Here is a 12,309-nt window from a genome sequence, read left to right on the forward strand (position 1 = left end):
CCTTCTAGGAAATAGGGAAGGTGTCCTCTATGCCCTTGACAAGTTTTGGTTCTGCCCAAAGCAGGAAACACAGGGTGAAGCTTAGAGAAAGACCTGAATGCTAAGAGCATCATAAATTGTAAATTCGAGCTGACTGCATCCATTCCTCCAGGAATCTGTGCATCTTCTGGTTTTTGACAACATATCCAGGACTGTGAGGTGTTAGGGAGGAGAGTGGGCCTCCAGGAGTCTTGTTTGTACGTGGTCTCCAGGGAGAAGTGGATTGCCAGGCGCCCCCAGGAGCTCAGAAGAAACAAAGGCATGGGGTGGCTACCAAGGAGACAGTGGATTTGCCAGAAAATGGGAGAGCAGCCAGACCCTGGGCCCCTACATAAAGTTTGGGAACAGTGGGATCTATGAATAGTTCCCTGGCTGTGCCAGCATTCGTCCCTCTGAGCCAGGCTGAAGACCCCTGACCCGAAGGGGAACTGCTAAGGTAAGCCTCACTCAGAGGCGTGGCTTGAGCAGATGAGACCCCAGCAGGGCAGCAGCTGCAGGGGACACCTCGGGATGGGACTAGCTGTGGTCCCAGCTGGCAGCTGAGAATTGAGTTGTGTGCTGCCCGAGAGCCCAGGAGCACTGGGGCGAGCAATCTCCGCCCACGCCACCTGTCAGCCTCCCTGAGCCCTGCATGGGGCAGAGGCACCTGGGGCCCAGGAAATTCTCCTGTTTCCACTGTCTTCGCCATCCCTGACCACTGTCGCCCTGCTCTTTCAGGCTGAGTGATGGAGGACAGCACTGAGGGTCTTCTTATTGGGAGTCTTCCCCAAAGGGCAGTGACAGTGTAAAGAAATTAGCTCTCGGCCGGGATCTGAGCACACGCAGGAGAAGCAGCGATCAGGGCTGCACGGGGGGTTGAGATACGCAACGGTGGAGCAGAGCAGCAAGTTGGGCATCGTACCCTGCAAACTGTCTGAAGATGGAACCAGCACAGGGTCCTGACTTCATTCATTCCTTCATTCCACTGGCTGCTGGCTCCAAGCCAGACCATTTGCTTGGCCCGAGGATACAAAGAGAGGTTACAAATGTCCTTACCTTGTTAAAGTAGAAACTTGATCCCACCAGACTCCACCTGGAATCTTCTCTCTTATTGGGAACATCTCCTGCCCCTCAGGAGCCAGCCATCCTCCACAGATGAGCTCCGTGTTCAGACTCCCTCCTGGCCATGGGCTGTCCCTTAAGGGAACAGCTAAGGACCCATTTCTTGCCCAAATGGAGCTCTGTATATGTTCTGAGAATCAGTGTGGATGTGTCTACCCTGGAACAAGTCTCTCTGTGGGAGCTGGGGCTCCAGCAGTGGGGGGCTGGGGCAGACTACAGGGGGACAGTGTCACGGGTGCCTCATAAGGAAGGAGTATCCGCAGGTGAGAAGAGCCAAATCCCATGGCAGGGGTGCAGGTGAGGAGGTGACAGCCTCCAGGAGCCAGGCTGGTTGATGTCTAGTGTGGACAGTTGAGTGGAAGCAAGAGTTGAAACAGAGGATAATCATTAACTCCCTTCACAGTCACTATGGATAGGATCTCTGTTGTGTGAGTATCAAAGTGTCTGCTAGAGGTGTTTTTCAGGAACTTGGAGTCTGCCCTCTATCTATTTTGACCAGTTAGGAGCCCCTCCCCTTCATGTGAGCACGGACAGGAGTTTGATTGGTGAACTCGGACGTCAGTTGGCTGAAAACTCCATCCCCGCATTATGCTAATGTCACCATTTTCTGAGCATGAGTCCTGAGAGGAAGCAGGAAGCTCAGAGGAACCTGCTGCTGATCATCTTCCCTTGCATCTCCCACTGCCCTATGCTCTTTATTCATAAAATCCCAAGACCCTCCACTTTGGGGAGGCAGATCTGAGACTCGTTCTCCTCCCTCCTCGCTTGACTGCGTTGTGAATGAAGCTTTGCTCTGTTGCAAACTAGGATTTTTAGTGTTTGGTTGCTGTGCATTGGGAAATTAGACCTGGCTCTAACAAATCTGGCAAATCAGCCAGGATAATGGAGTTTTTATGGCGACTTGAATAGGTAAGAGAGACAGTGAGGTCCAGGTGACTGGCAAAGTCAGAAGCCATAGTCATTGGGGACAGGGACAAGGAGCCAAGTTCAGGGATCTGATTTGTGGAATCGGGCAGAGCACAGGCACAAGGGCTCAGAGAGGCTGCGTGGAATGGGAACAGGCACCCACTGTTCACGCCACACTCTGGGCAGGGTGGGGCTGACACCAGGCTGCTGTGAGGTGGTGGCTTTTCAGCCACTTGGAGAAATAATCCTTTGTCTTTAGGTAAAGACGAATGTCCTAGGCATTCAACACAAAGCAATATGGATAACATAGGAAAAAAGCAAAAATCTCACATTGGTTCAAATAAAGGAGTAACGCTTTCAAGGTGCAGAACCACTGATGAAATATCATTGGCTAGTGTGGTGAAACTCTGGGGCCAAGTGAGACCGGGGACCCCAGTGTCTCCCACAGACAGGACGTGCAGGAAGCACCAGGAGCCGGCCAACCAGGCAGGGGCTTAAGTACATAGACCCACCCAAAAACTACCAGCTGAGGGAGGCTGATGGAAATCTTATGCTGGACCTGGGACCACCGCCACGGGAAGCTGAAGACAGACCCAGCCCAGGCACTCCTCGATCTCTGACTAGATCTCTGACTAGATCTGCCCTTTCTCCAGTATCTCTGCAGAAGTTTCCATTGGTTTTGGGCTCTGGGCCCAGGAAAGAGCCACGTGGAGGCAACTGTCGAACCACTAAGACCAGGAGAGGAGAGCGTGGGGGTGGAGGACGGGGCCAGGGCCAGGGGAGGGGGTCAGAGAGACACAGAGATTCATTAAAACATCCCACTCCAAACGGACCTGTCAAACTAAATTACAACACATGAAATGAATGAAATGCTGAGCATGTTTGCCAGCGAAAGCAAAAACTGGGACAGAAATTCACTCTGGATTAGTTTGGGGAAATATTTTTTAACTAAGTGAAATGTACATAACATAAAATGAACCATTTTAAAGTGTACTTCAGTGGAATTTGGTATAATAATGGTACTGTGTAACCACCACCTCTATCTACTGCCTATGCATTTCCACCAGCCCTAAATTAAGCCCCTGCAGCCCTAAAAGTTTGTCTCCTTTCCCCTCCACCCCCAGCCCCTTGTGACCACCAGTCTGCTTCTGTCTTAGTGGGTTTACCTTGTCACTTCACACTAATTTTAAGAACAGACCTGAAAAGGCTATAATAAGAACCTTGAAGGTAGCCAGTGGTGTCACTGAAGATATAATTTGTTATTTTTTCTTAAGTAATTGTGAAATATTTTCGAACACAAAAGAATTCTCGCATCTCCCTAAAGCAGGTCCCCTAACTAGCCCCTCACTGCATTTGCTCCATCATCCTGTCTCCATCTCTATTTATTCTTGTTGTCATTAGTAATTTTCTAAACCATTTGAGAGTAAGCTATCGACAAGATGCCCCATTACTCCTCAATAAGTCAGAACAAAGTCGCCTTTCTGCATCATCTCCAATTCAAGAAATCAGTTCTGGTAATACCCTCTCGTCCAGGCCACAGAACTCATTAGGATTTTACCAACTGTCCCCTGAATGTTGGTTTCATTTTCAGCTGAGGCACCACCCAGCAGCACATACAGCATTCAGGGCTCATGTCTCCTAAGTATCTGCCAATACGACAGATTCCCTAGTCCTCACCTGCCTTTCATGTCCTTGATGGTTTTCAAGATGCAGGACTTGCAGGCTACAGAGTGGCTCTCCGTCTGGGTCAGCAGATGTTTCTTAGCAAGATTATCACAGGAGTGGTGCTCTGCTCCTTCAGTGCATCACATCAGGGGGCACATCAGGCCCACCCATCCCCCCAATGGTGACCTTGACCTTGTGTGTCCGCTCATGTCGGCAGCTGTCCAGTTCCTCCAGGGCAAGGACACATCTTTGCCTTGGTATTTGCTTACCATTTTGGGGGAAGGTGAGCTGAGATTTTGTAACTATGCTTCTTCTGTTTAAGTCTCTCTCTGTAGGATTGGTTTCACTGACGACTCCTGCTTGAATTCAGACAACAGGTGTCCGAAATCCTGGAAGACTAACGTAGTTATGCAGTGATGATTTTGTATTTGTATCATTTCCTTCACAATTATTCGTTGGCCTTTTACTCTAAGGGAGCATTTCCCCTTTCTGCTTTCTTATCTATTGTTAATTTCCTACTTAATACTGATATGCACTCATTAATTCTGTTTTATTCAATGGTTTTACTCCGTTATTATCATTATCTATTTTGATATTCAGATTGTATCATATTTGACCATGGGGGCTTCCTCTAGCTGGCTCCTGAGTCCTTTGAACATATCGCCATCATTCTTTGTGCATTGCTTTATTTTCTGGTAGAAGATGATGTCCAGGTTCATCTTGAACTTCCCCTGCCTGCCTCAACCCTTGTAATGAGCCATTTTTCCAAGGAGTATTGGTTCCTTTAAGCAGGGCACGATTTTTAGAAATCAAATTGTGGTGCTTGGCGTGCTCATTGCTACTGAGATCATTGCTTCTAGGTCCTCTCAGTGGGCAGAGCTGGGAAATATACTTATGTACATTTGTATCTTCACACACATCATATACAGACATCTATAACTTTCTATATCAATGTTCCTATACATACATGTGCATATATGTATCTCTATGATAACATATGCTAATTTCAATTTTATTTCAAACATCTTAGATCTGTCTTATGATTTCCACAATCATGTTTGTAAATATCTTTGGTTTCCCTAATATCAACATATTTACTTACTCAGCTTACTAATTTGCTCAGTTTTACAGTCCCCAACAATGCCAGTTTCTTCAGCTGCCATCACCTTCCCACCACAGCCCCAGCGTCCTATGAACTTGAGCCAGCAGGCACGCTGCCTCCGCGCCTCACTGCTCCTCCTTCTCCTTCAGCACTCTGTGTCCCTGGGCACTGCTGGACACAATGCTGAGGTGTGTCTCCTTGGCACCCCTCCCGGTCACCTCTGACTGACCTGTGTCTGACTACTGCACACCAGGAAGAAATGAGAAGGAAAGGTGGGTAGGAAGAACAAAGGTGCTATAATTTTATTTTAAGAGGAAAAAATTAGTTGCTGCACATCAGCAAGAGAACAGGTGGCTGAGCAAAGAAATTAATTAGAAATGTCAGGAATGAAAAGTATAGTCATGGAAATAAAAACTGGAATGCACGGGATACAGTATAGGCGGTACATGGTCCAAGATCAAATGAACGATTTGGAGGAAACTTTGGGATTAATGTACTGCTACAAGAGAAGATAAAGAGTTTCTTTTAATGAAAGAAATATGGAGGATGGGTTGAGAGACATCAGAATTCATTCTATAGCAACTCACAAGGAAGAGGGGGATGGAATTCAGATAAGAGATACTTGATGAGTTTTGGCAAAATTTTCTAGAGTAGATGGAAATTATGAATCCTCAGACTGGAGAGGCTCTGAGTAGGATAGATTCAGAAATAAAAATAAATGTCCTAAGAGATGCACTGCATTATAACTCTAAAAGTTCAGATTAGAGATACAGATTGTATACAAAGAAATGGTACCTAAACAGTTAGTTTCTCATCGGCAATCACAGGAGCCAGAAGACAATGAAACATCACCTTCAAGGTGCAAGACAAAATAACCAGAACGCTAGAACTTCAAACCCAACCAGAGTGACATGACCAAAGACAAAACGTGCTCACCATCCACTGACTTCACTAGGAGAATTATTAAAAAAAAAAAAAAAAAAGAGTTCTGAAAGAGGGAAAGTTCAGAGAGAATATAAGAACAATAGTAAGCATAAAATTTAAGAAAATAGTTTATCTTTAATTATGCATTGACTGCCCAAAGACCAACTTTTGATGGGTTAAATGATCAGCTTAAAAAACCTCATCATGGTGACAAGATGGGAGTTACTCAGTGAGTGGCTATTGCGTGGTCAATTCTGTGTATTTTGAAGGACACTCTAGGTGTGAAATAACTGTAGACTTTATTAGAAAGAAAACTATAATTATGATAGTGTTTTTTTTTAATTATTAACGTAACCACTAAAAATGTAAAATTCTCTCCAAGTCATTAAAAGAAAATAAGGAAAAATAGAACTCTTTAAAAAGTTAAGAGAAGGCATGAAGAGGACAAAAAAGAACTTAAGGAAAAGATTCAAAAGAAACACAAGAATGAAGAAATAGGTCAAAATATATATGTGATCATAGTAAAAATAAATGGATTTTATTAAAATATAAACTCAAGTATTTAATTCAATATTTAAATATAAAATTAAAATACAGATTATTATGTATAGGTGGTGGGATGATAAACGGTTCTAGTAATCACTTTGGAAAACTGTTAGACAGTATCTGTTAAAATGATAAAAGTGTACATTATAATTCTACTTCTCACTATGTAGCAAATAGAAATACTTTCGTCTGATCACTCAGAAATGGTATTGGAACCCTTACGGCAGCACCATGAGCAGAAAACCAGACTGATCCAAACTCGTACCCAGAGAAAAGTGGTGAAAAAAATCGTACATTCACATAAAGGAATTCTATTCAACAATGAGAACAAATGGTATGTGCTACACAACAAAGCAGCATCAATGAATCTCAGAAACATGATATTGAATGAAAAAAGCCAGATATAAAGGATACATCCTGAAGGGTTTCATGTACGTGAAGCTCAGAACACACAAGGCTAATTCATGCTGCACAAAGCCAGGGTAACGGTTAACTCGGGGGAGGTGCTTCAGTGACCAGAAGTGGTCATTATGGGATTTCTTGGATGCTGAAAATTAGCTGCACACTTAAGATATATACACGTATATGTATGTATGCATGTAAGTTACACTGTAATAAAAATTTAAAGACAAGTTTATTAAATACAAAATTTTAAAAAATCTAAATATATTCTTCATTCCAAGAGGCAATCCCATAACAAAAACACAGAAAGGTTTAAAATTGTGATGAAAATGAGAAACCATCCTTCTGTAAATATGAATTTGAAATATTAATACCAAATATTATAATATTTAATGCACAGATGAATTATAAAGATACTAAAATTAATGGAAACAATACTACAGCAAGAAGCTATAACAATCATAAATTGCGTGCCTAACATAATAACTGCAAAGCAAATACAATAGCACTAAAAAGAAAAAAATGCATATTTTGGGTTAAAGGAGGAAAATTGTCTCCTTTACCTTCACAGACTCTTCTACTGGGTGTAACAACTGAAGTTCCATAAGGCAGATTAACAGGAGAAAATCTTACAAATTTTGTTTGAAATCTACGTGGGAGTTTCTGTATGAAAATGAAAATGCAAAGAAATGGCTAGTCCTGAGTGCTTTGTGTACTTGGTAGAAGAAACAGTGTCAGGAATAGAAAAGTAATTAAAATATATGAGGTCACCAAACACGATGAGTTATTTTAACAAGGTCTCTTTGTATAGATTTTTCTTTGAAATCTGGTGGTAAGGCAATAAAATGAAACAAATGTAGTCTCTCTAAGAAATGGCATTGGAACAATTGGATGTCCAGTTACTAAAGGGGGAAAAAAATCTGGACTCAGACCTTCACAAAGCTCTTCACAAAAATCAACTTTAAATGAGCCATAGATTTAAATACAAAAGGCAGAACTAGAGATCTAGAAGATGACACAGGAGCAAAGCTGGATGACCCTGGGCACAGGGATGAGTTTTAGAAGAAATAGCTAAGGCTATAATTCATGAAAGAAATAATCGATAAGAGGGACTACATTAGAACTAATCACTTGTGCCACTTGAAAAGCAATGTCAAGGGGATGAGAAGAGAAGCCACAGACTGGGAGAAAATGTTTGCAAAAGACATAGCTGAGAGTGGACTGTTCTCCAAGCATACAAAGAACTGTTAAAATTCAACAAAGAAATAAAAAGTGGGCCAAAGACTTTAACAGAAAAACCAAGAAGATATACAGATGGCAAAGAAACAGACAAAAAGATGCTTCACAGCATATGTCATCAGAGAAGTGCAAATTAATACAACTGTGAGATACCATGACAAACCTATAAGAGAGACTAAATCTGGAGTCCTGACAACACTGAAGATGTAAAGCAACAAGATCTCTCATACACTGCTGGTTGGAATGAAAAGTGGAAAAGCCACTTAGGTAGACAGTTTAGCAGTTTCTTACAAAACTAAATATACTTTTTGTATACATCCAGCAATTCTGATTCTTGGTGTTTATCCAAAGGAGTTGCAAACTTATATTCACACAATCACCTGCAAAAAAAAAAAAAATGTTATGGCAGCTTTATTTATAATTGCCAAAACTTGGAAGCAACTAAGATGTTTTATGGTTGGTAGGTGAGTAGATAGATAAACTGTGATACTCCAGACAATGAAATATGATCTAGTACTAAAAAGAAATGAGCTATCAAATCATGAAAACTCATGTGGAAGACTCCTAAATGCATATTGCTAAGTGAAAGATGCCAATCTGAAAAAGCTACATACTGTACAATTGTAGGTATGTGACCTTCTAGAGAAGGTAAAACTAAAGGGGCAGTAAGAAGTGCAGGGTTTCCAGGGGTTGAGAATTCGGAAGAGATGAGTATGTGGAGCACAGAGGAATTGTAGGGCAGTGAAAACCCTCTGTATGACATTAGAACGATGCATACAAGTCATTATACTTGTCTAAACCCGTAGAATGTACACTATCAAGAGTGAACCCTAACGTAAACTATGCTTTTCAGATGATTATGATGTTTCAATGTTAGTTCATCAGTTGTAGCAGATGCGCCACTCCATGGAGAATGATCAGCGAGGCGGAGGCTATGCGTGAGTGGCACATGGGGTAGGTGGGAATCCTCCATATCTCGCTCTGAATTTTGCTGTGAACCTAAAATTCTACAAAAATATCATTAGGCAGCGGGAGGGTATAGCTCAGTGGTAGAGTGCATGTCTAGCGTGCGCAAGGTCCTAGATTCAATCCCCAATACCTCCATTAAAAAATAAATAACCCTAATTACCTCCCCTCGAACAGCAACAACAAAATATATTACACATGGGTAATAGACTGATTCCTTTAATAGTAAGTCTTTTATCCATTCATCCATGCATTGGTTCTTCGATTCAATAAATATTTACCGCTTGCCTAAATGTGGAATTAGTAATCAAAAGCATTCTTCTCAAAAAGTTGATAGTTCTAGACAGTTTAACAAGGAATGATCAGTGTTTTCAATAACCTTTACCTTTTTCATAATATCCTTGAGGAACTGAAAAAGCGACCCAGCTTACTTTACAAATTTAGAATAATCTGATATAAAGATAATGTGATATAAATAATGAGCAAGTACAGGACAGGACAGAAAATTGGGGGCAATTAAATTTAAGAACATAGAACAAACATAACATCAAATAAAATACAATTTTTGAAATTACACTTAGTAGTGTAAAAAATGTCCTTAAGAAGTAAGGATTTATCCCGAGTACAGAAATAATTCAAAATAAAAAAATCACTTACGAGTAATGTGTTAAATTAACAGAATAAACATGAAATCTATATTAAGGTTTCAATGGATTAAAAAGAGAACCAATAAAATTCAATAGCTATTATGGATATTTAAAAAAAAAAACGGATAGAAACCAGTCACTGCAGGGAACAAGCTTCATGCCATAGGTGCAACTATAAAAAACACCCAGCAAAAGGTCTAATTTACTGTGAAGACTTCAGGAAGAATTTTATTAAAGCTAAGAGCGAGACAGAATGTCTGTCGTCACCTTTAGTCAACACTGTATTGGAGGCTTTTTTCATTTCAGATTTTTCTCCACAAGAAAGTCAGAGCAAGAGCAGATTTGCTCAGCTTGGGGGGCTCCAACAAAAGATAGAGTGTTCTTTCTAAAGTCTCTCTAATGACTCTCTGATGTCCTCTCTGTTCTTGGATACATGGGACCTGGAAGGAGTAAGGATGTTTTGCGCTGCATGTGACTGAAACCCCGTCTCAAATGCCTTAAACATCAAGGCCAGGGGATGACCCTGCAGCTGGGAGAGTGCAGGCTTTGGGGGTGAAGGTGCCCGGTGGCTCTGGACTGGCATCCCCGCCATCCTCTTGCTCTGCCTCCCTTGTGAGCTGGCTTCACTCTCAGCTGGTAGGAAGTGGAGAGCAGACATGTCCCCGCTCCCCTGCAGCCAGACCTTTCCTTCACTTCACTGGCCTGTTTGGGGGACATGCTCCTTCCTGTACCATTACTGACCAGGATGGGGAGCCTCCTGGTGGCACTCACAGCACCTCCTCCACCACTGAGGCCAGTTCTCAGAGCTGGGTCTGGGCTCAGCTTCTCCCAAGGCCCACGGGACAGGCAGGCGGGAACAGAAACTGAATGAAATTGTGGTTCCCTGTCAACACGGAGGGAATCCATGCTGGGGGGCAGCTTACACACTGCCCAACACACCCTTCAGTCCTTCCGTGAGAGTGAGAGCCTGGTGCTGGGGGGAGAGAACACCAATCCAGGGGACGGTGCAGAGAGAGAGTGGCTGGGAAGCTCTGACGGGATGGAGGACACTCAGGGGCAAAGTGGAGACAACTGCTGCATCTCACGGAGGAGAGGAAAGAGGGGCAGGGGCCGTGCACAGGGAGGAGCCTAGAAGGGGAGAAACCGGGCTGGTTCAGGGCCCTCAGAAACTAGTGTGACATTTAGGGACAAACATCCAAGGGACACAAAATCTCAAAATCTGCTGTTGACCTATAAGTGTCCTCCAGAGGATGTTGTGACTTTAGGAACCTAGGACGTTGATTCCTGAGTGTCCCCTGGCAAAGGGACTGTGCCTGCTTTTTCTCCCCAGGTGGCCACAGCCCTGCTCGGGCGCTGCTGGGAGGAGCAGGCCTGACACGCTGGAGCTGAAGGCAGGCTCCTTGGGCTGGGATGGAGGATGAGGAGCTGCCTTCTCCCCGTGGTTCCCCTGTTTGCTCCATCTGGACATTTACCCAACTGGGGAGACCCTTTGTCCTCCCCGCAGGCCAGGGCCAGGGAGTGTTTTGAGGGCAAGGGACTGTAAGAAGTGCCTGGAAACATCAGAAAAGGGAGATTCTAGATCAAAGGAGAACTACAAGGAACTATTGCATTTTGCAGTAGTAATAACCAGGGACTTTAACCACTAAGGTAGAGTTAACATTGTATTCTCAGTGGAAGAAAATGTTCTAATTTGCTTCCTCCTTTATTCATCCGCCAGGAGAGCTCTGAGTGACCAGATGGCTCAAGGCAGCTTCCCTGTGTTCTGCTTGAGCCAGAATCTCCTTCATGTTGTGAACCCATTAGGGTCTCTGTAATAAAGATGTGGGTTGGAGAGGACAGGAAGTCCTCCAAAATCTGTATGAAAAAGCTGAGTGATGCAGTAACAACAGAAAGTTGGCCAAAAGATTTGGATGAACAGGCATTTCACAAAGAGCTGCAGAGGGACTAGAAATGTAGGGAGAGACCAAGTCCACTGGCAAATGGAGAAACGTCCATTAAAAAAATATTTGAAGCATTTTTAATCAGCAAGGAGTTTTGAAAGATTTGGTAAAATTCAGACTTCTTTAATGTCAGGAACAGGGACACTCACCTACTCCCGGTGGGTGTGATTCGTAATGCTCCTTGCAAGACAATTAGGTCGCCTTTCCTTTTTATGCTGAGTGACTTCCACTGTATGGACAGACCACCTTTTATGTATCCATTCATCAGTGGATGGATGTTTGGGTTGTTTCCACTCTTTGTCTCTTATAAATAAATCTGTTATGAATATTTATGCAGAAGTTTCTGCGTGGGCATACGTTTTCATTTCCTTGGGTAGACACCTACTGGAACACGGAGCAGCACGGAGAGTGTTGTGTAAACTGTTGAAAATCTGCCAGACTGTTGCCACAGGCAGTTCTGCTGGGTTATAAGTGTGTGTGACACTCTGTGCAATGAGCCTTGTGGTCTCAATATTTTAAGTATAGAGCAAATACGTACGCATGTCCTACCTGGGGACACACCACACACGGGCTGATATGTACCACAGCTGCCCCTCCAGTGCTGACTCTCACCCGGAGCAGACGGGGGGCTGTTCATGTGCCTTCGCCCTGAGTGACACAGGAGGGCTCCCAGAGACACCAGGCAGCCAGGAGGTCAGACCTCATCCTGGTTCTGTCACTGTCACCCTGTGACGTGGGCCTGTCCCTTGGTCTCTGGGTCCCCGTTCCTCCCCTGTCCAAGCTGTTGTGAGGCTTACGCAGGTTCATAGAGGTGGAAGTGCTGGACCTTAAC

This window comes from Camelus bactrianus, chromosome 11, assembly GCF_048773025.1.
Source record: "Camelus bactrianus isolate YW-2024 breed Bactrian camel chromosome 11, ASM4877302v1, whole genome shotgun sequence".
Lineage (NCBI taxonomy): Eukaryota > Metazoa > Chordata > Mammalia > Artiodactyla > Camelidae > Camelus > Camelus bactrianus.